Source organism: Crotalus tigris, unplaced genomic scaffold, assembly GCF_016545835.1.
Source record: "Crotalus tigris isolate CLP2741 ecotype Arizona unplaced genomic scaffold, ASM1654583v1 scf7180000018371.15429387391:27106975, whole genome shotgun sequence".
Taxonomy (NCBI): Eukaryota; Metazoa; Chordata; class Lepidosauria; order Squamata; family Viperidae; genus Crotalus; species Crotalus tigris.
In genome coordinates, this window is record NW_024096970.1 from 3,642,739 (window position 1) to 3,670,029 (window position 27,291).

Genomic DNA, 27,291 nt, shown 5'->3' on the forward strand with positions numbered 1-27,291 from the left:
CATAAATTCAAGGCATGTTGTTTTGAGATATTTGCATTTTGTTTTGAATGAATTCTCTAAATTGGTCGGGCTCTAATTGGGTCCTTTTCTATTATAAGGAGCAAAACCAATTGCGTGGCCAGTGCACCCTCCACATTTTAAAAATGTGCATTATTTTATTAAATTTATATGAATTACCAGGATAATATCACTAGAAATCATCCTTTTCTTTCCCTTCTGCTATTTGTTTTCTCTTGATTGACATTTTATGACATTTGTACAGCTGGTACAGAAGTCTATAACTTATTTTGTATGGATCTGCCCTTGAAGAAGACCTGGAAGCTACAGCTGGCATAGAAGGTAGCAGCTGTCTGCTTGCCCGCCAACACTAATCAGTCCAGCAGAATAATATCTATTTTGGAGAAGCTGCATTGACTGCCAGAAGGCTTCACTTCAAGAAAGGGGTTGCAGTCTCTAAAACCCTTACGACTTGGGCCCTTGTTACCTTTGGAACCATCTTCTCCAGAATCCGTTTTCTCTACATAGTTAGCCAAGAGTGTAGGCTATGGGTGCTCATTCTTAGACAGATCAGGAGATCTGCATAGTTCTACTCTTCTTTGTAAATCTTAAGTACACTTACAAGCCTGGCCAAAATTAAATAAATGGAATTATGTCGAAGAAGCTAGATTCACACTGCATTTTGTAACACTTTATATTTATCTTTTGTGAGGTTTTTTTTTTTTTGCCATATAAATTCTAGGCAAAACAGCTTTATTCACATTTGTTGCAAGTGTTGTATAGAGATGTTACTCTACAGGCTTAAATATTTAAATATTTTCATAACTATCTCATCTATTCTGGATGGCTATCTCATCTATTCTGCTCTATTGCTGGTCGTTCCTCACTTTTGATTGGGGATGGTTCCATAATCTTTCCTCTTTCCTTCATCCTATAATCCTGTTCATAATGGGTTTCTTTACCTCAGGGGTTCTCAACCTTGGCAACTTTAAGACATGTGGACTTCAACTCCCAGAATTCCTCAGCCAGCAAAGCTGGCTGAGGAATTCTGGGAGTTGAAGTCCACAAGTCTTAAAGTTGCCAAGGTTGAGAACCCCTGCTTTACATCTTCTTTCAAAATAATTTGCCTCTATTAGATCTCTTCCATAATTACTCTTTTAAGTATTCCTTGCATAGATGTTAAATTTTCCTATGAGTCTTCTGATCTTCTTAAAAAGATCTCTCTCTTTTTCTATCGTTGCATTCCTCTGCACGTTAACATTCTTGCTGAAGACGTCGTAGCCTTTGTTGCTTGATAGTGGGAGTTTGTGGTCAGTCACTGTCCAGGGCCTTCATCCCTTTGTTTTTCCCTCACTGTCATCTTTGTTCTTCCAATCACTAAAATGTTTCTCCTGTTTAAAATGTGGGTTTGGTTTTTGCTTTAGTACGTATAGTATCTCTTATCTTTTCCCATAGCTTTTCGGTTGCTTTTTCACATATGTTACCCATATGGACTTGTTTCTAACACTGATCTTATATTCTGACTCCGTATTTTCTAGGTCATACATTAATGGCACATCTGCTATCTGTAATTCTCTAAGTTTAACCTACGTACTCAACATCAATAATTAATGGTTTGTCAATAATCTGCCCCCAAAGTATATGGCTGACTGGATTGTAGCTTCATCTTTTTTATCCTATTATGCAATTGATTTGGTTCCACTGTTGTCAATTCAGTGAAGTCTGCATGTAGAGGCCGTGCTTATATTCCTCAAAGCAATATAAGCATTACTGACAAAAAGCAAAAAAAAAACAAAAAACCGCAATTAATCCATCTCCTACGTGTTGTGTTTTATATAATTGCAAACAAAAATTATACTGCACACAGGATTTTTTAATAGTTTCCTCTATTGCCTCTGCATTACTGTAAATAAATACATTTACTGATGTTTATCAGATATCTGCTAATCTTAATAGATGCGCTGTAGATCTTACTGGTTTCTAACCTATCATGTACTAAGCTATACCCTTTTACAATAGGTATTGTTTTGTAGTCCTTCCACTGCGACTTTATTCCTTCAAAAGGATTCATGAACTAAACCAAGGGTGTCAAACTCAATTTCACTGAGGGCCGCATCATCATTGCGGTTGCCCTTTGGGGGCCGGGTGTGTCCAGAGTGGGTGCAGCCTACTGGGTGGGCATAGCCTACTGGGTGGGCGTGGCCAGTTCTACATCATTCGCGTCAAGGGTGCCTGTGGGGGCCTGGGCAGGAGTGGGACAGATCTGAGGATCTCTGGCAGAAGGGGGTGGGACTGGGGCAAGTGCCAAGTCATGATCCACCAGGGCAAGTGCCAAGATGGCCACCACAAAATTGTACATTGGCTCCTGGCCAGCCTGGGCCAGGGCCAAGGCAGTGGGAGCCATTCCCTCAGTTTCCAGGATGGCTTTGCGGGCCATATGAAACCACTTCGCGGGCTGCATCCGGCCCCCGGTCTTGTGTTTGAGATGTCTGATCTAAACAGTATATTCTCTGGCGCAGGAGGAAGAAAGCAAAAGCAGCAGTTTCTTATTGTTGCACTTTAGTCATTGACCCCAATACTCCTGTTACATGATTCCAGAGGACTGGATACTATTTAGAGCATTGGGACAGTGATGTTGGGGACTGCAAGTTAAAGAAAGAACTGGTGAATGTCATTGTTGGAAAACTTCTGGATTTGGATTCTTTCGAATGAATGAAGAAAATGAATTTAAAAAAGAATAAAAAAACAATGGAAAAATGGGAAAAAATGAAATGGAAAATGGGGAAAAAAATAAGACTGGATTATCCAGTGCAGAAAATTGATCAGGAGCAAGCTCTGCTAAATTAAATGCACAGAATAATTTTGGGGTATGGAAGATCTTCTTATGGCTTATTTTTAACAATTTACTTGAGCAGTTTCCATCTTGTCATTGTATCACAAGTTGTTCTGCTACAGTAGGACCTTCAATTTATACTGTGATCAGAAGGAAATTAAAAATTGTGGTTTTGATAGAGCATATAGTTACCTTCTACAAGAAGTATGTAGTGGGGTGTCCCAGGGCTCTGTTCTGGGCCCAGTGCTCTTCAACATCTTCATCAACGATTTGGACGAGGGGATAGATGGGGAACTCATCAAATTTGCAGATGACACCAAGTTGGCAGGAATAGCCAACACTCCAGAAGACAGGCTTAAGATACAGAAGGATCTGGACAGACTTGAACACTGGGCACTATCTAACAAAATGAAATTCAATGGTGAAAAAAGCAAGGTTCTACATTTAGGCAGGAAAAACCAAATGCACAGGTATAGTATAGGGGTACCTTGCTCAATAGTAGTAACTGTGAGAGGGACCTCGGAGTCCTAGTGGACAATAACCTAAATATGAGCCAGCAGTGTGCTGCAGCTGCCAAAAAGGTCAACACAGTGCTAGGCTGCATTAACAGAGGAATAGAATCAAGATCACGTGAAGTGTTAATACCACTTTACAATGCCTTGGTAAGGCCACACTTGGAATACTGCATCCAGTTTTGGTCACCATGATGTAAAAAAGATGTTGAGACTCTAGAAAGAGTACAGAGAAGAGCAACAAAGATGATTAGGAGACTGGAGGCTAAAACATACAAGGAACGGTTGCTGGAATTGGGTATGTCTAGTTTAATGAGGAGAAGGACAAGGGGGGACATGATTGCAGTGTTCCAATATCTCAGGGGTTGCCACAAAGAAGAGGGAGTCAAGCTATTTTCCAAAGCACCTGAAGGCAGGACAAGAAACAACGGGTGGAAATTAATCAAGGAGAGAAGCAACCTAGAACTAAGGAGAAACTTCACGACAGTTAGAACAATTAACCAGTGGAACAACCTGCCTCCAGAAGCGGTGAATGCTCCAACACTGAAAGTTTTTAAGAAGAGACTGGACAGCCATTTGTCCGAAATGGTATATATCCAAGGTCCCTTCCAACTTTACTACTATTGTTGTTGTTGTTGTTGTTGTTGTTATTAATAATAATATATTGATTGGGACAACTAAGATACTATTTAGAACAGTGGGACATTGTTGACAATTTAAAGCTTTGACTTAAAGTTGCAATTATCATCCAATTACAATTCAGAAAATTGAGCTAGCTGTTTGGTTAGTATAGTTGATGTTTTATAAATTGTTTATCTTTTTCAGGGCCAAGCTGTTCCTCACCTTCAGTGCTTGCATACTATAAAAGGAAATTAGCATCACTTCTAAAAACAGGCCAATTGTCTAGATTCAGAAATTATGTTTTTGGCCTGTGACATACTGCAGTTGAGATCCCTCCACAAGATTAGGTTCTTATGAGTTATCTAGAAAAGTGTTTGAAAAAATAGGTTTCATTTTGGAAGCACCTATGCCTTCAATTTAAAACCAAGCGATCCCTTATCAAGAGTCATGGATTGTCTGAAGAGCATCAGAAGTGATTTCTGGAGCTTGCAACCACAGAGCTCATACTTGGCACAAGGCTGCCTTTCCCTTGGCCATTGAAACTGTATTCTTTTGCTTGTTCTCACCAGGCCCAAACTCATCCAAGAGCCCAATTCTTTCAGAATCCCCCATCAGCTCCTTTTTGCCTGGGGAACAGAGGCCAGCCTTGTCAGGGGGCTGCTAATGAAGTGGAGGGTTCACTGGCAGAGTGTGAGAAAATTCCCAGCAGCTATTCAAGACCATGGACCAGGTGCACCCACTTCCCCAGCACCAAGGAGCTGCTACCGCCCTCATTTTGAGCTGCCAAAAAATTGTTTACTCTTTGGTAGCAAAACAACATTGTTTACTTTATGGGGGAAAACAGCGAGAGCACAAAGTGTTTCAAGCACACCAAGGGCTTCACAAACCTTCTAGTGTCCTTTAACACTGAAAGCATTAAGGCAAAAAAGAATGCCTGCCTGCAAATGTGTGTACACACAGAGACGGAACGAAGGCCTGATACAAAACAAGGTTCCTCTCTTTGGCACCAGTGTTCTGGGACATAGTAAATGTAAGAAAGGGAAACGGGCTTAAATGGAGAGCGGCATTTCTTTATTTATCGCTCGGGTCTACAATAGCTACCTTTGTAGAACAGCTCTGCTGCCCCATCAAGACATGCCTGCTTTCTGATCAAGAAAAGCCCATCTGTATCCAGTATATTAGAGAGACATTGTGTTGAAAGATACAGGTTTCGTTCTTTTGTGACTATTCCTCATGTATTGATGCCAAAGTTATTGTCAGTTTAGGTGGTCTGTTGAATAAATAAAAGTCAACTATTGGAATGATGAGCATACTTACAAATACAGTCGTGATACAGAAAAGACAAAAAAGAACCAGGGATAAAATTAGAGCATACACAATTAGATAAAATCCTTCTAGGAACAGAAGATCAAATGATAAAAAGATATATCAATATTTATTAGAACAAGATTTGTTAGAAGAACAGGTAAAAGAAACAATGTTAATCTGGAGTAAAAATTTTGGTTACAGTATTGACCTAGATAATTGGCAATCATTATGGGACAGAAACAAGAGATTAACACTAGCCATCTCCTACAAAGAAAATTTATACAAGATGTTTTATAGACGGCACCTTCCCTCTACAAGGCTAGCAAAAATAGATAAAAAAACTTCACCAACATGCTGGAAATGTAGAAGGCTTCCAGGGACTTACTATCACATGTGGTGGGAATGTTCAAAGGCACAAAATTTTTGGAATCGGATAAAAAAAATTGGCTGGAAGAAATACTATTACAAAAAATTGATTTAAAACCAGAAATCTTCTTATTAGGGATTATTAATGATAAACTCAGCAAAGCATTTTTTACTTACTATTGCATATTTTAACTGCAGCAAGATTGGCATACGCCCAAAAATGGAAAGGAAAGGAAACCCCCACTGAGGAAGAAATAATAAATAAAATTTTATCCTGCGCCAAAATGGGCAGGTTAACTCTAGAGGTTAAAAATAAAACTGAAACAGAGTATTATGAAATTTGGAAAAATTTGTATGATTGGTTAGAGTTAAGGAGGATCACTGAGATGATTATCGATTGACTAGTTGATATCATAAGGACTTATTAGTACCTATATTAGGACACAACTGAAAGATATGTAAATACAACGTTGACAATTGAAAGATGGTTTATCAAAAATTTTACAGATGTTATATGCACAGTTTGTTATACTCTGTCCTGTTATAGAATGTATTTTAAGTTTCTGTTTTTCTTTCTGTAACATAAGGTAATGCTAATAGCACTGTTGAAGCCAGGGAAGTTGAATCATGGCCATTTTTGTTTTTAAAACGTACATTTAATAAAAAATTTAAAAAAGTCAACTATGAGCTGCCTGAGGGAAGGTTTAACATGTGCCTTGGGTTTTAAAGAGTCATGCCTCCTAGGGACTCTTCCCTTCATGGCTGCTCCGTATTTCTAGTTCGGCTTCCTTTTAACCTTACAGACTGGCTTCTTTGCCGGAGTGTATGGTCCAAATTGCAGCTAAAAGGAGGCCACCCTAACCTGTCTACATTTCTCACCTGCTCACAACTGCTGAAGAATCAATTCAATATTTATGTATAGTCTCATCTGAGAAAATTGGAGATGTGGTCATTTTTTTTTTTCAAGGCTCCAGAAGCATGAAGATTTATCAACTAAATCTGCCTACAAGGAAATGGAAGACTTAAGACAGGCTTCTGCACTGCTGCTTCTCGTTTGATTATAGATCCCAAGTAGGCTACCCATAAGTCACATGAACTCCATCCTGACATTTATGGACAGATTGCCTCTTGAGTTGCCACTAACACTGAGTAGCAGCACAGGCTGGGATCCTATGTCCTCTGCTTTTGCTTTTTCTATGGTATCCACCACTGATTTTCAATAGTAGATTGAATTAAATTTAGAATTTTGCAAACCAGAGGGTGAATAGATGAGGCAGAGGAAATCAACTCTATGAAAAAAAAATGTGGGTACATAAAAATGTGATTTTTATCCCAATTACATCCGCAGTTACTTTGGCCACATTAATTTTTCCACAACACATTCTGTGAACTGCAGAAAAAAATTATGCACCAGTAAGTTAGAAATGTGTTATTGGGGGGGGGGCAAAGGGCTACAAATGAAGCTTTTATGTACACCTTTTTAAACTTAAGCTTCAGGAGAAAAAAAATCCAGAATTAGTCTTAGACTGCACTTGCCTTTTTTCCAAGATACACAAATTGGTGATATACTGGTCGCATGTGTATGCCTGCATTTTAAATTTGTATAAATAATTCAGAGCATTGTTAAGAAAAAAAAAGACACTGATGTGGTTAAATCTGCTTGTGCTCTTCTCTTGGTTTATTTGGACGCATCAAGCTGGACAATGCCAAAGCCAGGATATCGGGATTATTTATATAGCTTAGCCCCTTATACTTTCTTCTTCTGATGATGAAATGAGACACATCCCTTTAGATTTGCCACATTGGGTGATTGATGGACCCAATGGGGCTCCAAAAAGACTTTGGGTTTTTCCCTGAGAATCTGTTGGGCATTTCAGACAAGCCTTTGATTGCAGCCTGGAATAGGTGGATGACTGAGACCTTGAACCACATTGCTCCTGTGCTCCTCTATTTCTCTATGTGTCAGTCCAAAGGTGTACCTTGATTTCCTGAGGGAGTACCAGAAGCAATTCCCCCTAGTGCAGTGTTTCTCAACCTTGACAATTTTAAGGCATGTGGACTTCAACTCCCAGAATTCCACAGCCAGCATTGCTGGCTGTGGAATTCTGGGAGTTGAAGTCCACATGCCTTAAAATTGTCAAGGTTGAGAAACACTGCCCTAGTGACTTTGGAAAAAGACAAAGTAAATCCAACTAAACATGAGAGCCCACATTCAGGCCGACATTGTGACAACATACTGTTATTTCTCTGGTCTTTCTGCATTTGCTGATAAGTGCTCAGTGGTCCTGCTTAGACCGACCTGTACCCTGTTTGGGAGGCCAGGCAAAATTTCTCAATATCTTATCAGTTAAGATATTGAACTTCTTGGCAAGAAACACAAGGGAAGGCAAAATCATTTGGATCTGCCCGAATAATTTGTTTCACCTTCTCCAATTTGATGCCCTTCAGAACCATTGCAATGTCTCTCATAAATTAAGGAAGCTTGGGGAAAGCTTAATTAAAATTAGTTTTCTTGTGGCCTTTCATAACCGGCTAGTTTCGGCTGCCCTCTGTCTTTAAGTATAACAAAGCTTGTTGAACCAAAGCATACCATCAGGAGTGTGAGACGGAAAACAGCAAATACCATTAAGCGAATAAATATGGTGCATATATGGTGCAATATATTCAGAATAGCTGATCAAATGATAAAAATGAACACGCTTATAATAGTTTATCCTATACAATAGCTACTATGACTTTGATTCTGATGGCCCTCTGAGCTAACAGAGTGTATATAGGTAGATGCAGTATTAATTCTATTTTTATTATACAACTGAATAAATGCAATTTAATATATGAATTAAATTTTATAGATTCAAAAGTGCATGTTTTATTTATGTTGATAGGTTATATGTTTTATACTATAAGTGCATTTCCATATACAGTATATTTACTCAAAAGTAACTTCCACTGAATTCAGGGACTCTTTCTTCTAAGTAAATTGGTATAAGATTACCGTCTCAATGCAACACATAGTTTAATTCAGTATTGCAAAGAGAGCATTCCTATAGTAAAAAAAAAAATCTACAGGACAGCTGTGTTATTTTGTGCATTGCATACATTTGCACTGTAAAATTGGGGATTCCGAACCACCTACTTTTTTATATTTGCTGATAAAATGTCTTAAAAAGTTGATCTTATTTGCAGTATGTAATTTCATATCATTTCATATCATGCAATTTATAAAAATATTATTTAAATTATTCTTACAAACTTTAAGATAAGATAACCTTTATTGTTATTTTTTTACTGTGGACACAACAGCACACATCAGAAATGAAATTTAGTTACCCACTCTCAAAGTGAAACACATACATGACACACACCTAAACATACTATGTACAACATATGTATAGACCCACACCCCTTAACCTAGGAACTAATTTCACTTGGGAACTAAATCTATATAAATTTGCATAGAACTATCAGACTAATATGGAAGAGACATAACATTAAATTCAGCTTATATAGATACAGCAGAAACCTATGAGAAAGGAAACAAGAAATGCCGCTCTTCTAAAATGATGTATTCTTCCTTCTCTAGTTAATTTTATACATTCATAATTATTCACGTAACTCAAAATAACAATGTTTTAAATAATCAAATGGATTGCATTCAAAACTGCAGTCTTAATCTTATATTCCAAGTATTAATTGCATTACCATGTTAAAATAAATTTCAAGAAACTAAAGCACATTGTTTTTTTGTAGACTGAACCCAAAAGAAATATGGAATCCAGATTCTCATTATTACTTTACTTTGTTGTAACTTCTCAAAGCACCTGGGAAATCTTGAAGCCATTTGATAATTGGGGTAGCAGAACTATCAAAATAATTTTATTTCAATTTACTCTTTACTATTACTGAGATTATTTCTTCTAAGGTGGTGTTCCCAATGTATTAGAACAATTTTATCTGTTTATGCATATGCAGATTAAAACCATTCACTTTCTATTATCATTTTTATTTTTTACTTTTTAAAAATAGAAGCTTTTTTAAAGAAAGGATGATGAACACCAACTTTTTTTTAAATCTAACAAGCTGGAAAGAAAACATTAGAATAAACATTAAAAGAGAAGCTTTGGGTTTCGACCTGGAATACAAACTCCTGAAACAGATTGATGTCAGTAAAGATGTTCTCAAATTTAAAAAAAAAAAATCTGTGGAAGAAAATAAATTATATTAGTTTAGTCATCCAATAAATGTTGCATTTCAGGAAAAATGCTGTGGTTCCCAAATAACTGCAGTTTAAAACAAGATACTATGGTGAAAGAAAAAAGATGCAATATTGATAAGAAATCCAAAACCCATATTGCACTATTTCAACGACAAAGATTATTCTGGATAGCAACCTTACTACACGTCACCTCTTGCTTGAACCTGGGAATCAAACATTGTGATATACAGTAAAGGTCATCCATTCAATATCAAAATTATGATGGGCATATCTAAAATTACGGACATAGCTGAAGTAGGATTGTAGAGATTTTAGCCAAAAATATTGCATTTTCAAACTTGCCCATCATGACAACAATGTGTTTTTAGGCTCGTTGTGTGTCCAGAGAAAAAAAATGAAGTGAAAACAATATTTGATCAGGAATTTTTATGATGAACTAATGCATCTGAGAATGAATTCCCAGGTTTAGCAGTAAATATAAAAGAATGTTAGTGTTAATTGTTGTTGCTGTTGTGTGTGTTTGTGTGTGTGTCAGTGATCACTATTAGAAAACATGGAGGAAAATTAAGCTAGAAAACTGAGGAATAAGTGTGCAGTTGCAATAGGAGCTGAAGGCTGGTAGCTATTTTTTTTTCCAATCCCGGATAAAATTGTTGTAAGTTTTATTTTAATTAAATTGTCATATCAACATTTCAAAAACACAACAGACTGCTAAAGATAAATGTCTGAATTTTTATGAAACTCAAATGGATATTAGGATTATGTTAATGGAGCTATAATGTTCTGGAATAAGAAACAAACCTTTAAAATAAGAAAAGCCCTTTAAACTAAAAAAATCTGACAACCCAAATTGCACAAATATTTACAGTCTTGTCCTTGTTTCAACTTTTCAGTGTGAAAGAATATGATTTTTCTATATTTATTCAGTGGTGTATGAATCAGCTTAGGTAAATTTAAAGAAAAAAGTTGTTTAAACACAATTCAAAGAGATAGGATTTATAAATTGTTACAAGATCTATTTTCCTTATGTGAGATAAAATTTTCACAATTGCAGAGACTGATAACATAACAAAAATGTTTTTAAAATATATATTTATTTTTCATTGTTAAAACACAGGGCTATCCTTTAAACATGCTTTAACACTTAAACACTATTTAGCCCAACTAGATGTTTTATCCACCATAATTATATTTTCTTATTTTTAAACTACAGCAAATTTATGGATAAATTTGCGCTAAAATTTATCATCAAAATTTCACACATACACACACACACACACACACACACACATATAGTATATGTAAATATATAAAAACACCATAATTTAAAGGTTTTTGAAAAGCATGAGTCCATTAATTGGTTTGAACAACTATACCTTAAAATATTTTTTAAAATGAGATTCAATTAAAACTAAAGCATGCATAATGATGGCATGCTAGGTACAACTAATTTTTGTTAGAAGGTTTTTCAAAGCATGACACTATTGTACAAAATAGGAAGAAGCTAATATAAAAGCAAATCAATGTAACAATATAATGCAGAGTTGATTTAAACTGTTACCAATTTATTGAGAGTAAATCACAGATTAATGGGGTGCGTATGGATGATACAGTAGTATTATTATTTTTACTTCAAATATAAATATGATTTTACTATACTGTGACCCAGTCATAAATGTATTGACCCCTATGGATATACTGCAAAAAATGAAATCTCTCACCGATCAGTAACTGAAAAGCAGAAATTTTTTTTAATGGCATATGAGCAAAAAGAAAAGGAAAATTATGTCACATATTTAATTTCCAATGTTCCAATGAACAGCAGCTAAAAATTTAATAATTAATTCTGTGTAGAACATGTGGATCAAAAAGGTGATAAATAAGAAGAAAAGTATCATGGTGAATCTGGCAGTTTGTTGAGCTATGTCTGATATTTCTCGAATACTTCTGGTCCGAAGGAGTAATGCTCAACTCAGTGTAAATTAGAGAAACTCAGCCTTTACAGCTTTTCCAGCATAAGGAATATATGTGCAGTTTACCTATTTTAAATTTAAATTGATTTTGTTATTTTTCAAAAAAGCCCTCTACAATATGGTTTCAATTTGGAAAGTAAAACAAATGGCTACATTTAAACAGGATTCCTATTCATGCTATTTCATGATCTTCTATGTTTCATTATGAAACAGGGAACATGAAATGAGGTCTGTTTTAGCTAGGCGTAAATATGCCTTCAACTGGGATGCTTTGTATTGTGCAACTCTGTCCTGTAGAACATGTCAACTATATAACAGTATGTATTTTTTCTCTAAAGACAGAGAAATTACATCGAAGCATAAAGCCATAGGCATCGTAGCAGAAGACCAACTGTCACCTTTGCTTTTTCATAGAAGTACTTAGAATTCATACATTGCATCAATATCAGTAATAAGGACCTTGAAAATGTGAAAGCTTCAAGATATTCAGCCTCAGTTTAAGATGCAAATAAAATGGTAAGCATCCAAAACTTATGTCCTTCAGAATTTAAGCAGCTTTCTATTGCCTATCAAAACTACAAATGTACACATTTTAAAATTCTGCAACAATTTATATATAAGCGGTCGTGCCATGATATTAAATTACATTTGAACCTACGCTAATTCAGAATTTGCTGTGTTACAAAATCTTCTATTTTTATGCAACATGCACTGTTACCTTACAGAACATTACCTTACAGAACAATTCTGCTTATATTAAGTACTTAGCTAAATACATTGTATAATTTCCTTCAAATGTATTTAGTATTGCATTTATGAATAAAATAATTTTAAGTATAAATATTTATGATCCAAGATTATAAATTACATAAATGTAATTTATAAATTAACATTCACATACATTTAATGGTTGCCACTAATAATTAAGAGAAAGATCTTCATTGTTACATTGTGTTCATGTCTTCATTTAGGCTGTTTAACAGCCTTACAAATTAATAAAATAACCTTTTTTTTTGAAGAATGGGTCATTTATAAATCATGTATATAAATAATTTCATCATTCTGTTTGTAACAAAAAGTTTTAGGTTTAAGCTGGTGAAGAATAAAATAATAATTTACTACTCATCTTTCACTTTTGAAGCTGTACAGCTCATATTACCAGATCAGGTTTATCCATGGTTCATACTTAAACAACAACTGGGTTCTGGGTCTTAGTTCTAAATGCTTTGTTTCTATTGCTTGTAATAGCACAAAGTGTGACATATTTTGGCCAGTTAAATAATTCTAAGATTTTCTCACTAATGTCTTTTGGGCCTTCAAAAAAATATCTTGCGATTCTAACACAGGTGAAAATGAAGAGATTTCACCTTTATGTCTAATTTTAGTATTTATTTATATACCAAAGAGGAAATCTGTATGAAAACTTCATTAAAAAAGAATCTCTAGGAAAACTAAGACAAATACATGTTTCCTACATTTTCCTCAAAATTATTATTCTGTTTTGTTGGCTGGGGTTCTAACATATAAAGCAATAGACACCCTTACCCAATGCCCGTAAGGTCTCATTTTCAATTGCATTTCTAAAAAAGAAAGCACAGTATCTATAAACAGATTCCAAGTATCTTTAATAAAGTATATGAAAATGCTTTGGTATTATGAATGTAATATTTGTTCTACTGATGTTCTTGGAATGGTCAAGTAGAGGTACATCTTTTCATACCGTAAGACCAGATGACAAGGGAAAACCAAAAGCAAAAGCTTTCAGAACAATGAGGTTAGATGACAACCACTAGCGTTAACCTTTCCTAGCGTTTTTCCTTCTTTTGGTTAATCTTTTCATTTTAGCGCTTTGAAATTTAATGAATCATTTTCAAATTCTTATTCTTTTCATTTAAGTGGGTCTAATCTCTTATTTTAAATACAAATCGTGGATATTTCCCTGTCTTCCTCTTACCCCTTCTCTGTCCTCAGGCTGTCATTTCTCAATATGTCTTTATTCTAAAATGGTCTTATCTCCATCACTTCTCTTTCAAGTCATCTGCTTCCTATTTCCATTCTTTTTTTGGCAAAGAACTTATGAAGACATAATGTACATATCAATTCTTTACTTTCTTTCAACGTTGGTATGTGCATTGTTCTTGCTTCCTTCCTGCCCTTTCCACACACCTCTGCCCTTTCTATAAAGATAGTCCTCAACTTACAGCAGTTTGTTTAGTAACCATTCAAAGTTACAATGGCACTGAAAAAAGTGACTTATGTCTGTTTTTCACTTAGGACTGATGCAGCATCCCTATGGTCACGTGATCAAAATTCAGACGCTTGGCAACTAACTCATATTTATGATGGTCGCAGTGTCCTGGGGTCATGTGACCATCTTTTGCGACCTTCTGATAAGCAAAGTCAACGGGCGAGCAGATACACTTAACAAGTATGGCAAGAGAGATCATAAAATGGAGCAAAACTCAAGTGAAAGGGCAGGAAGTGAGCAAGAACAATGAGCATTGTAATGTGGACTACGTGTATTGCAACTGTCTTGCTTAGCTACAGAAATTTTGGACTCGTAAGTCAAGGATTACCTCTATTGTCATTCTTGATTGGCAATGGAATTTGTATATTTTATGTAATACCTAGCATACTGAGTGTAGTACCAAGCAAGTAGTATATTAATCAAAATAATGTAATAGTTTACACATCATATGGATTAAAACACCGATTAGCATAGTAGACGAAGATGTACAAGCATCTATCTTCCTTCAATCCTGCATGTCCTGGGTATGTAAAGCAGGAGACTTGTACTATGAGTATCTTATTTATGCTGTTCTTCTTCCATTAGGTAGGAGGAGAGAGAAAAAAATAATCAGCTTATTGAATATACCAATCTCTGCAAAACACACCTGGTCAGATGCATGATGTGTCAGATACATCATGATGCATGGTGCTGTGATGGAGCAGTGGTTAGAAGGCAGCATTGCAGATAAACTCTGCCCATAGCCAAGAGTTCAATCCTGACTGGCTCAAGGTTGACTCAGCCTTCCATTCTTCTAAGGTCGGTAAAATGAGGAGCCAGATTGTTGGGGGAATAGGCCGATTCTGTAAACTTCTCAGAGAGTGCTGTAAAGAACTATGGAGCGGTATATAAGTCTAAATGCTATTGCCATTTATTGCTACTGCATAGAAGTGAGTAGAAGCTGTTCTGTTACAGGTACTCTTGGGGAAAGCAACTTGCTGATTAAATGAAGCGGTATGTGACCGTGCTTATTACAATCTTAATTCAGCTTTCCTTTGCTTTATAGACCTGCAAAGGTCATAAATGCGAGCTTTGGTCATAAAGTTATTTTTTATCACTGTCACATCTGCAAACAGTCGCTAAATGAGACAGTTGCTAAAGAAAGGACTACCTGCCTTGTGAAAAGTGAAGATTGGCCTGTTTCCTAGATCTGTGATTCAATGAGAGAATACTTGTGAGGGGGGTGCTAGGGTTGGCAAACAGAGGAAAGAAAACTTTAGGACTTTTTATGCATGACATCAGCTGCAAGGATATTAAATGCACAAAAATGGAAAGAGGAACATCTATTTCTTATTGCTTTTTTATTGTTTTAAAATGTTTTTAGTATTTTAATTGTAATATATTTTTTGAATTGTAAACCATCAAGAGTTAGTGGAAGAATGGATCTTGAAACTAATGGAACTGGCTGAGACAGTGACACTGACGCTTTTGATTAGAGACAGTAAGTTGGCTAAATTTCTTGCAGCTTGGAAACCATTGTTAGATTTCCCACAAGAAAGGGAGAAAAATGAACTTTGGGACTGAGGATTAGGTCTGATTTGATTAGAGAAATATTGCGAATTGTTGAGTATATGGTTATGATTTATATATAGTTGATAGGTTAATATGCATTAGACGAAATTTAAATTAAGAATGTATGAATATTATTTTTAACCTTGATTATTTGTATTTTAAAAGTTTCAAAGTATTGATGTTATTCATTTAAACTTAGAGGAGTTTGTTGTATTTTATTATTATCTCTGTATTGAAGAAAGCCAGAAGTCATCTTTTTTTATATATCTGTTTTTTTGTATTTTTGGTTGCTCTTTAACTTTATCCTTTTATCCCCCTTCCCCTTTCCTTTAATGTTTGTATTTTATTGTGTTTTATATTCATATTTACACCACACACACACATACACACACAGACCTCTAAAGCACAAAGGCCCTTCCTTATCTCACCAAAGGTGTTTTTTTTCCAAGCACTCTTAAACTGGCTAATTCAACATACTGCCCTAGCTCTTTCTTCTTCTACAGAAGTACCAAAAATAATGTCCACAGAGAACTGAATTTAAAAAAAATGACATAGTTTCTATAAATGAATATTTAGTAAGATAGAAAACATTTGAGCAAAACACTGCTTTGCAATATCTTGGCTTTTTGGGACAACACATTGGAAAATTTAGGCTATGCAAGCAGGTATCACTATAAGAATTGGGACTTTTAAATTATTTTCAGTAATTTATCTTTCAATATATACCTTGGAATTCCACCACATTTCAATCTTTCCCACTAAACATCTAAAGTAAAATAAGGTCCATAGTAAGTTTTATAAAGGAACATTTTATCCTCTTTCATTAATGAAGATAATTATGAATTGTCACTTAACGTCTTGTATATTTCATAAACACAGAATCTGTTCATTCTCCTCCAGTCTAAACATATACATGCATCCTACGGGATGATCCGCGTAATTTTCTCTCATATCTTGCATACTCTTTGAACCAAAAGTCCAAGTTCTCTATAGTGAAAGCAGACTGCCATCTATGGGTGTAAGTTAAAACTTAGCAAACAACCTACCACAAGGCCATTTTTTCATACTCAAAATAGAGGATTTATAATAGGCCACGATTCTCACATTTATTTGGATATAAACAACATTAAATTTGCTGGGTTACTCCATCAACTACAGAAATTCAAACTTTTAGTAAATTATTTCTGCTTGCATACTGAAAATAGGAAAAATAAATAAACTCAAAAATGTGGTAGGAACATGTAAATTTTCCGCATCTAAGCAAGATATGGATGACAGCAGTGTTCAAAAAGTTAGATTGGATATTTATTAAGAATAGTTCATGTCTTGGCATTACATAACCTTAATTGTATTTATGCAGCAAATACATTTTCACGCATCAGAAATATTCCTGTCAGAATATAACAATAATATTATTGTTAATATTCTGATGGGAATATACAGTATACCTTTGCACATTAAAGCTAAGGAACTGCTTTCATCTTGACTTTTTAAACATTAAATCAAAAACTAAATGGGGATAAAAGAGGCACAAAGGAAAGCAAGTTGTATAAAGTGTCACATTATCACTGTTAACAAAAAGAAAGTTAGCAAATAGTTAACAAATAAAATACAATTTTAGCTTTACACCACTTTAAATGATGATTGTAATATACTTTGATAATCAACTAATTTCTAAATGATCCAAGAACAATAACGTGTAGCTGGATTTTTTAAAACCTGCACTGCAGTAAACTGGATGGATTATACAATGGGCACTACTGGTCGATTTAAAAAATAAAATGGCAAAAATAACTATAAAATAACTTGTTTGTAAATTAAACGTGTTAATTGAACATTATGGAAAAACTATAGCATTTTTTAAAGTTTGCATAATGTCTATGTTTTGGGGTAATGGAAAATTCTATTCAGCATTATAGCCAGCCTTAAATGCAACTACCAAATCTGTGTTGAAAAATACAGACTATGTAAATGTTGGTGGTTTTAATCAAGTTTCCCTCTCGATCCCTATTCATTCAGTTCTCTTATTTACAGGTCTCAAAAGAGCGATGTATTTGATTTAGCCAAATTTTTCAGCTACAATATGATGCATATATGATGCATTTAGATGCATTCTGAGACAATTTTTCTCAGCTGTAATATTTAGATTTGGAGCTGCCCACTGCACTTTATAGATCCCATTTATTTGGTAAATTATGAACTTTACAAAAGTTGATTAAACATTCTGGGGGCAAAAACCATCCTTAGCCACTATGGTTTTTATGTCAATGTAGAATATGCCCTCTTAGTCACCAGCACTTGTGGCAACACTTGTGCAAAGCACAGAACAATCCATTTGCTGGATGTCTGACCAGAATCTCTACTAGAGAGAAGTATTTTTGGAAAGAAGACGAAACATTTTAGAAACTTCCCCCAAAAGGGGATAAAATATAAACTAAAAATTAAAAATACACTCACACACACACACACAAAAAATGCTTTAAGGCTTGGTAATGAAGTGTCTGTATTACAGAAAGGAGGTTTATAGAAAAACTAGAACAATTTGGTTTCTTCATAAAATTAATATAAATAAATCCCCAACCCTACAGATTTCTTTCTGAAGAATGATACAAACATTAAAAGAGATGCTATAATTACAAAATCAGTTAATTAATCATTTTTTTCCAAGATTTAAAAGTAAATTTAAACATTTTTTAAAAAATATTTTGTTGTCAGGATTGTTCATATTTTAATTAAGGAGAAAAAGGGATCTCTTCCTTTTTCCAAACTATGAAGGCATCCAAATTGCACAATTGATAATGTTTCAACTGCCGCATAGCTAGCTTCTAGATTAACCAGACTGTTACTTTCAAATGCAAAGAAGTTCCAATCTAATGAAATCTGTTCCATAACATGCAAGCTGATTCTATATATTGCAGAGGAGCATACTTATACAATTGTTACTATAACGTATATATGATAATGCATTTTATTGGAAGACAAAATAGTCTCATAATTAGTTAGGATAACATCTATATGTTTCTTCACATTCTGGAGAACAATTAATAAGCTAAAATAATCTAACATAAAACGGATACATTTCAGAAACCATCAGGACCCCCTGCTTTATGTTTTAAAGCAACTATTGGAAATTATATAATTGTTATAAAACAGTTATTGGAAATTTAGCAAAGAATGATAGGTGCATCATGTAAATGAAAGCTGATCTGATACCTCTGAATCAATACAAAGCCTACTAAAAAGTATCTAAAATAATTATTTCACTTCTAATACAATCTAATATAGATAATGACTCAGACCTCGGATTCCATCAATAAAGAATATGTTAGCCTTCCATTCAATGGAATTGCTATATTTTGTATATAACAGAGGTAAATTTTAAAATTACTTTATTAAATATATCAAATGTATATTATATTTTGTAATGAATAGATTTAAAAGATAATGCACATGAATAATATTGGTATAAAACTAGGTCTGATTTTATTAAGGTATAAGGAGATAAATACCCTTCTGCAACAATATTCTTTCACAACACATACAACGTTAGCAAAGTCAAATTGCATATCATTTTTATAAGTTGTATAAAAAGTGTATATAACTGTATAATCACACATAGTCTCACATTCTAGAATGTATGTATCTAATATTTATAGTCTGATAATGTAATAAAGATAAATGACAGTTAAAGATTTGTGGATTTTCCCCATCCCCGTTTCTTCCTTTTATAACTATAACACAGACATTACAAAATGTCTGTAAACTGAAGAATGAAATTTATGGTACAAATCTGAATCTGTCTGAAAGAGAAAGTGTCTGTTGTCATTTTTAATGAAGGAAAACTTTTGTAGTGTTCTAACCGGAGTATTTCCTACATCCTACACTGATTCACAATAATAAAAATCTGTGCCTAGTGTGCAATTTCTGTTTTACTGCCAGCATTTTTTGCAACATTTTGTTGATCTGAAATAAAAAAAAACTTGTAAGAGGCCAAATGGATGCTGAAGGGTGTGTGGAGCTTCTAATATTTATGGCCTATATTCAAAAAGTCTCCCTTGTGTCCTGGGAAAAACTGACATCTTTTCCCTTTATATAACTCTGTCTTTGTTGCATAACATCCAGCGTGCAAAGCGCACAGCTCCTCTAATTCTACATTAGTCTCTATCATCAGTAAAGTCTGGATTGAGGCTGAGGAAATTGTACTTACTACTTTACCATATAAATTGCTCCTTATTTCAGTACCTGTTTCAGAGATATTTCAAAATGGAAGGTGAGGTGGTGTACCCCACAATTTAAAACAGGGCCTTTTTAATAGTGGCACTACAGTTTGAGAATCATCTCCCTGCAACTCTTTCAAATGTCCAGGGCATTTTATTTTGGGCGAGCTTTTACATTTTTATAATTATACTTTTATATTTCTGTCACCTTAGCACCTTAGTAAAACAGCTTTACCTATTTTAAATTTCCTTTAAATTGTATTCTTGTTGTATTTTTTTCCACATGTAATCCTAGTTTTGTTTCTTAACATTGTTCCCTTAAACTCATTGGGGCTTACTTCCAGGTAGTCATAAATTGGGCTGTATATTTAGTGATTTTTTAAAAAAAATCTATGTAGTATTTTGGAGCAGGAAAGCTTTATAGAAAAATACAAAGCAAAGTAAGAAATGTGTTAGATAATTTTAAAGAATCTTATGATGAGAAGGGCCTGAATGATTTCTTCCAGTGCTCAAAATGCAATAAAAATGCCAGAACAATCTTTAGAGAAGTGTTACAAAAAATGCCACAAGAAATTACATGGAAACATGAGAATCCAATGTAATTTGGTGTTTATAATGTACACCCCCCCACTTTAATCCAAGTTCAAAATGGATTATTTTTTTAAAAAAGGAACAGGAAGACCAAAGAACACAGTGAAATCCAAATCTCACTAAGTATTTCCTTTGGTGAAGCCATTGCCTCCCAAGATTGCAGGAATAAATTACCAAAAAGCTTTTATTATAGAAACCTTTCTGTAAAAAGGATAGTCAAAAAGAATGAAGTTATGTTGTAAGCAATAGAAATTAACAGTGCCAGCCTTCCTAAGGCCTGTTAATATTTAGTGCCATCAGGTCCCCTAGTGGTTTAATCAAATATTGCTGAATGACACCAAATGTCATTTGGCCTCAACATGTACAGATCACAAAGATTTACTATATAGTATATGGGCAAAAAACAATCAGCATTGCTAAACACAATTTCCTGCTTTTAAACTTTCATTGACTGGAATACTGGAGGAAGATAACACATATCTTTTGTCTTCCAAACTACATGAGAAAATGTTCAAAATTAAAAATATCCCTTCAATATTTCTAAACGTTTCATGATGCATCTGGGGTATCTGAAATAATTTCATATTAAATGATTCTCCATAAAGTAGAACTAAACTACTACTGGTTTATACATTTGTTTTACTTATTGTATGCACACATTTCTAAAAAAAATAATTTCCATGAACTGCAAGTCCACTGAAAGAAAAATAGCATTGCCAAAGTACACTGTTTTTTTTCTTAGAGGAAAAATACAGGATGCACTTATATAAAAGCTTATTTAATTCTTCTTCACTTTAATCACTGGCAACATATAAAAACTTGTGAAGAATCTATTATCAACAGCCCCAAATTTATTTCTAACCTTTGGCATTACTGTATATCTTTAAATGCAGGTATCAACTGCATTTCATGCCTCATGCTAAGAGTAACAGGTAACTTCAGAAAATAAAGTGCCTAGATAAGAAATCAACACTAAAAGTAGTACTGACTAAGTTTGTTCTTGGATGATTTTAAGATTTGGAGCTTGAAGATTAGGACTGCCTGCTTTCCATGGACTCCCTACCACTTTATTCAATGAATTCTCCATTACACATATTCTACCCCAAATGTTCTCTCTTCTCATGTACTGTATGTCATTATTTCCTAAACTTATAAAGAGCATGCAGAGAACATTCTGTGAAGCTACTTAACAAGCCTCAAGACACCTTTTAGAACACCAAGCTAAGATTAATTATTCTGATGAAAGCTTCACGAAAAAGATATTTATTCATTTAGAGATATGCACTTTTCACTTCATATCTTTTGTATCGATTTCAATACAAATATGTTTATATAGGTTTAACATAAGCATGCCCTGGTAAACATATGACCTTCAGTGTGTGTTATCCTGTTTCTGCTTTCCCCAAATGTGATGTAAACATTTGGGAAGACAGAGAGAAAAGCAAAGAACTAGTTGCTGCTTTATAAATAAATGCTCAGCATTCCAAACAACTTTTCCAAGTGGCCAATCTAGTGCTAAGCACTGTTTATGTTTGCAGCACATTTCGAAGAAAGGGAGACTACATAAATATGATTGGCATGGGATTACAAGCCCAGATCTTTCATTGTGTTATGGAATTTATTTCTCCTCAGTGAGGCCTGTCTTTTCAAGAAGCTAAGCAGTATATCATGGAAGAAAACCATACATTTTTAATTTAGCCATGGTGTTCTCCTACTATTTCATTTATACATGTGCAAATGGAATTTATGAAGTAATACTAATATTGATTTCTTTTAATATTTGTAATGTTTGTTTTATCCAGGTTAGGCATATGGAAAGCTGTTGTTATGGCCTTGATCTGTGTCTCTCTGAAAAAAATAAAAGGATTAAAGGGATACAGTCTGGGAGAGGGAACCCCAAATCCTTTAGATGGTGTAGCTGAAGGGTCCTGATTCCCACATCCCTCTTTATCAAAGATCTCCCTTATCATTTATCTGCAATGCTCCTATACATAATTCTGCCTGCGAATTCTAGAGATTGTACAGTAAGTACCAAAGCTTTGCCATCTCCACTTCGTTTGGTACGTGCAGTGTTCCAAAGATTGTTTAAGTTTAATCCATATTAAACTGCACATCTCTGAAACCTAGGTAAGCAGAATTAAATCTATGTTAACACAGATCACTTATAAAGGTATATATATGCATTCATTTCTATGATTTAAAAATCCTGCTGCCTTGAACTGGAAATAAAACAAGATAAAATAAGAAAATATTCAGTGCCTGGATCAGAAATATTAACCTGGTTTTTGTGTGTGTTGTGTCTGTCTGTTTGTCTGTCTGTCTGTATACTATATCTCATGTTTTTAAGTAATGCAAATTCTTCTTTCAATATTTTTAAATAACTAAGACGGTGCACATTTCTCTTCCTTATTCTACTTAAAAACACACCAAAATATTTGTTAGAATATACACTATACTGAATCCTTCTCCCTCCCTTCGTTTTCCCAAAACACAGAGTAACACACACACACACAGACAAACGCACGTTTCCATGTAAATAAGTTATTTACCTTTTTTGTCTTCTTTGCATAACATTCACTGTAGGACTTAGACCCAGCTGTTTGTTTACAAACCACAAGTCATCATTAGGTTGTTTTTGTTTTGTCTTTTTAAACCCTCCAAGAAAACTAAAATGGAAGGAAAATAAAGCACAATAGAAATACATTCCGCCTGACGTCGTGCTACCATTTGATCCCAAGGCCCCTGTAAAACACTGAAACACACGAAAGAAAACTGTTTACAACCCACTCGTGCTGACTTCCGCCCCCTTCCCCTTTACAACCCGAAAACAGTACACCTTCGCATTCCTCGAAAATTCTATTTTCTGACTACGGAGGATATTAAGCCTTTAATCTACGATTTTAAAGACATTAAGATCAGAAAGAAAATAAAATCACCGACGTGCCATGAAAATAGCAGAACCCACGACAGACCTTTTATTGCCTCTATGTATTTCCCTCCCTTAGTGACAGACGTTTCATTGGTTTTCAGCCGCGGCGCAAACTTTGTTGCGATTGGCCGAACAGGTCGAGCTTAGCTCTGTTGGTAGGGAAAAGGCTGGCGATCAGGCTGGCCAATCGCGTGTTTTGTTTCCAGGAGAAACATGGCACGAGGAGCTATTTCGATCCTTACTACCGTGATGTCAGCGCTGGAGGCCAGGCGGGCCAGGGGAAACGCGCCGTGTTGCAAAGGGGCAGAAAAAGTATAGGGAAAAATCAGCTAGAGTAGTTATAGAGCCAGTGCAAGAGACACATCTCACCTAACTAAATCGGAAGGGTTGGAGGCAAACGAGAAGGGCCGCATCACTATCGTAAATCCACACTGTAACAGTTTTTGGCACCCGCTCCCCCATCGGCGGGGGATTTACTACATAGAGACCCACTCTTTCTGTAAGACCAAGGTAGTCCAAAGATACCGCTCTTCCTTGGTTACAGTTTTTAAAACTATAATTGGGATTAATTTCCAGGATGCAATTTATTAAATGCATTTGCCAGTAGAGTAAGGAAGCGTTGATCTTCTATAGTACATTTGCTTTAAAATGGTATCTTTTGAAAAGTAATGCTGGTGCATTGTTTAAAAGGGTAGCGTGGTGGATACTGTACTGTAGATCTTTTGTATTAAAAGGTACTTGCTTTAATGGTTGTTTCAGAGCAGTAGTCTCCTAATCTAGTGTCTCCAGGCGTGCTGACTACATCGTCCCTAGTTGCCTTAGGATGTTAGTTGAGTTGATAGAAAGTTCATACAATGAAAGATAGAAAGTTTAATGGAAGAAGAGATAGAAAGTCCAGTACATCTGAGAGCGCTATTTTGTCCAAGAGTAGCACTGCAAAGAATTATGGCAGGTTAGTAGGAATGGAGGTGTGTATTTTAAGCTCCATTGCAATATAACAGTGATGGCAAACCTTTTAGAGACCGAGTGCCCAAACTGCAACCTAAAACCCACTTATGTATCATCAGGTGCCGGGTGGGTGTGGCCCATTGGGTGGGCATGGCTATGGTGGTAATGGCAGACTGGATGAGACTAAAAAGTTTGATCAATCAATTCCAACTTTGTGAGATCTTTTTTTCCCTGCAAGAATTTGAAATTGATTGATTGATTGAACCTTTTTTTTTTTTTTGCACAAGGCGGTGAGGCCTAAAGTGAAAAGGTTTTATAAAACCCAGCTGAAGACCTAGGATTGGGGCGACAACGCACGTGCCCACAGAGAGGGCTGTGCGTGCCACAGGTTCGCCATCACTGCAATATAATCTATTTTTAATTCCATCTGCTTGTAAGTTTGAAAAGTCCAACCCTTCTCCATTTCATGATGGTTCAATTATTCCACCCCATTGTACAGCAGTAGTGAGTTTGTTCTTTGTACTCCTTGAACTTGGCAGAGCATTATAACTGGGAAAACTTGGAGCATGTTAACTGCTTCCTATGATAATCCTGTATAACGTAATGGTTCCCTTTAGTGTAGTTTATTTCTTCAAATAACTCTTTAGAATAAATATATTCCCAATTAGTTGAATTGGCTACTTCAATGTAATTGTTAATGGCTTAAAACAATCAAACTATTCTTTTGCTCAATTTAAGGTCATTGCATTAATTGATTGATGAGATTTGTCTAATGCAGGAATGTCAAACTCAATTTCATTGAGGGCCGCATCAGCACGGCGGTTGCCCTCGGGGCTGGGTGGGTATGGCCAGGGTGGGTGTGGCCTACTGGGTGGGTGTACCTAGAGTGGGTGTGGCCTACTGGGTGGGCATGGCCAGATCTACATCATTTGCGTCAAGGGTGCCTGTGGGTACTTGGGCAGGAGTGGGACAGATCTGATGGTCTCTGGCAGAAGGGGGTGGGACCAAGGCAAGTGCCAAGGCATGGTCCACTGGAGGAGCCTCACTGTTCCTCTCAGGCCGTGCGGGAGGGGCTGGATGGTGGTGCGGGCTGCCCGGAGCCCTGGGCAGCAGAGGTCAAATGCTCAGCCTGGCCCTTGAGCACCCGTGGCACCAAGCCCAGCCCCACTTCCCCAAGGGGGTGCCCAGCTGCACTTACCTCCTCCTCAAGGCTGCTGCTTTGTACTTGCTCTCTTTAGCCAGGTTGCTCATGATGGGTACAAGGGCAAAGTCAGAGGGAGGCCCATTTCCTCTCCATGAGAGGAGACCCGGCTTTGTATCCAAAGCTTCCTTAGCAATAGGATGGGAGACCCCCAGGATAGGCCAGGAGGAGGGGGCAAGGGGATGGTGAAAGGGCAGCAGGGCAGGACTAAGGTAGGACTTCCCTCAGACCCTCCCTCTCCTTCTTTCCTTCCTTCTTTCCTAAGTACGGAGTGGTGGGAAAATATTTGAGATGAAGGAGGGAGAAAAATGGGCAAGAAACACAGCTGGGGAGGTGTCACCTCCCCAGCATGCACTCAGGGGGCGGGACCGATGCGACAGGGGCTGGTTCCTCACTGTTTTCAGTGAGGAACTAAGACTGAATGCGTTTCAGCATAGATGGCCACCACTGAATTATACATTGGCTCCCGGCCAGCCAGGGCCAAGGCAGCGGGGGCCGTTCCCTTACTATTTCCAGGGTGGCTTCGCGGGCCACATGAAACCACTTCACAGGCCGCATCTGGCCCCCAGGCCTTGTGTTTGATATGTCTGGTCTAATGCCTGAAACTAAAGGACTATATCAGTGATGGCGAACCTTTTAGAGACTGAGTGCCCAAACCGCAACCCAAAACCCACTTATTTATTACAAAATACCAGGGCCAAATCAGCATTGAGGTGCCCTCAGGAGGGAGGGGGAGGGGTGTGGCCCACTGGGTGGGCGTGACTGCAGTGGGCATGGCCACCTCGATGATGCTCGTGGAGGAGATGCTGTGGGTGCCAGGCAGGGATGGGGGAGATCCGGGGGATCTCTGGTGGGTGGGGCGGTGGGCAGGAGGCTCATCCTGTGGGGTGAGGTAGGGGACAGGATGGGGGTGCCATTGCCGCAGGGCAAGGCGAGGCCAGGGCGGTTGCTGCCTGACACCATCAGCCCCCGCACACAGAGGCCAGTGAGCGCATGGGGGCCAATAGTGTCCGTCAGCAGCCATAGCCTGCCGGCCCCTCAGCTGGCACACTCTGGGGCTCCGCAGTCTGCTACCAATACCGGGCCAGCCCTCCAGCAGTAGGTGGAGTAGGGGAGGGGGAGGCACATGATGCAGACCGCTGGACATGCCTACTCTGTCTCATCTGTTTTTGTTTGTGGTTGGAGAGCAGGTCGCTACTGGTCATCTTGGCCCCCTCACAGATCTTGCCCTTGGCCCGCACGTGGAGTCTGTTCCCCTCATGCACCCGACGCACCTTGGCCCTGCCTTGGGGGCCTAATGGACCTGCATGAGTTGCTGGTGGCAGCAGCGCAAGTGTCCTCAGAGAGGGCTCTGAGTGCACCTCTGGCACGCATGCCATAGGTTCGCCACCACTGGACTATACTATATATGTACATAGGTAATTGTGAGTATTTATCTAGTGAAGTGACTTCCTTAAGATTAGTATTTAAAAGATAATTACAATTTTGCAGGAGATGGAAAGTGGGGTTGAAAAATCAAGGGATTATGTCTGGCAGCCACAAGTGGACAGGGAAAGATTTTGCCTTGATTTCCAAGCTGAAAACACACTCTCTCAAAATCCTTCTTTTCACATACTGGCCACTGTCTCAATAATAACAAGGGAATTCGGTAACATATTTTTGTTACAAACAAAGCCCATAGAATGAAAAGGTGTTGAGGCATATGTACCATGTGTGTACATGGATGTGCCATGGAGTGGTCACTTATTAGAATAGAGTTAAGCACAGAACCATTCTGGGA

At 36.7% G+C, this 27,291-nt stretch overlaps 1 protein-coding gene and 1 long non-coding RNA gene across 2 annotated transcripts in view; one reads left to right on the forward strand and one right to left on the reverse strand.

Moving 5' to 3' along the window:
* Nucleotides 1-3,178: 3,178 nt before the first annotated feature.
* Nucleotides 3,179-23,397, reverse strand: LOC120311536. Its single transcript, XR_005557646.1, has 3 exons — nucleotides 22,983-23,397; nucleotides 5,065-5,233; nucleotides 3,179-3,230 (listed from the first exon to the last, which is right to left on the reverse strand). It is a non-coding gene; the product is annotated as an uncharacterized LOC120311536 (long non-coding RNA).
* A 344-nt stretch (nucleotides 23,398-23,741) lies between these two features.
* The window catches only part of ARMC2 (armadillo repeat containing 2), a 71,684-nt gene continuing 68,134 nt past the window's right edge, over nucleotides 23,742-27,291 (forward strand). The window contains exon 1 of the mRNA XM_039351156.1: nucleotides 23,742-23,872. The gene's annotated coding sequence lies outside the window, so the exon portion shown is untranslated. The remainder of the gene's footprint in view (nucleotides 23,873-27,291) is intronic.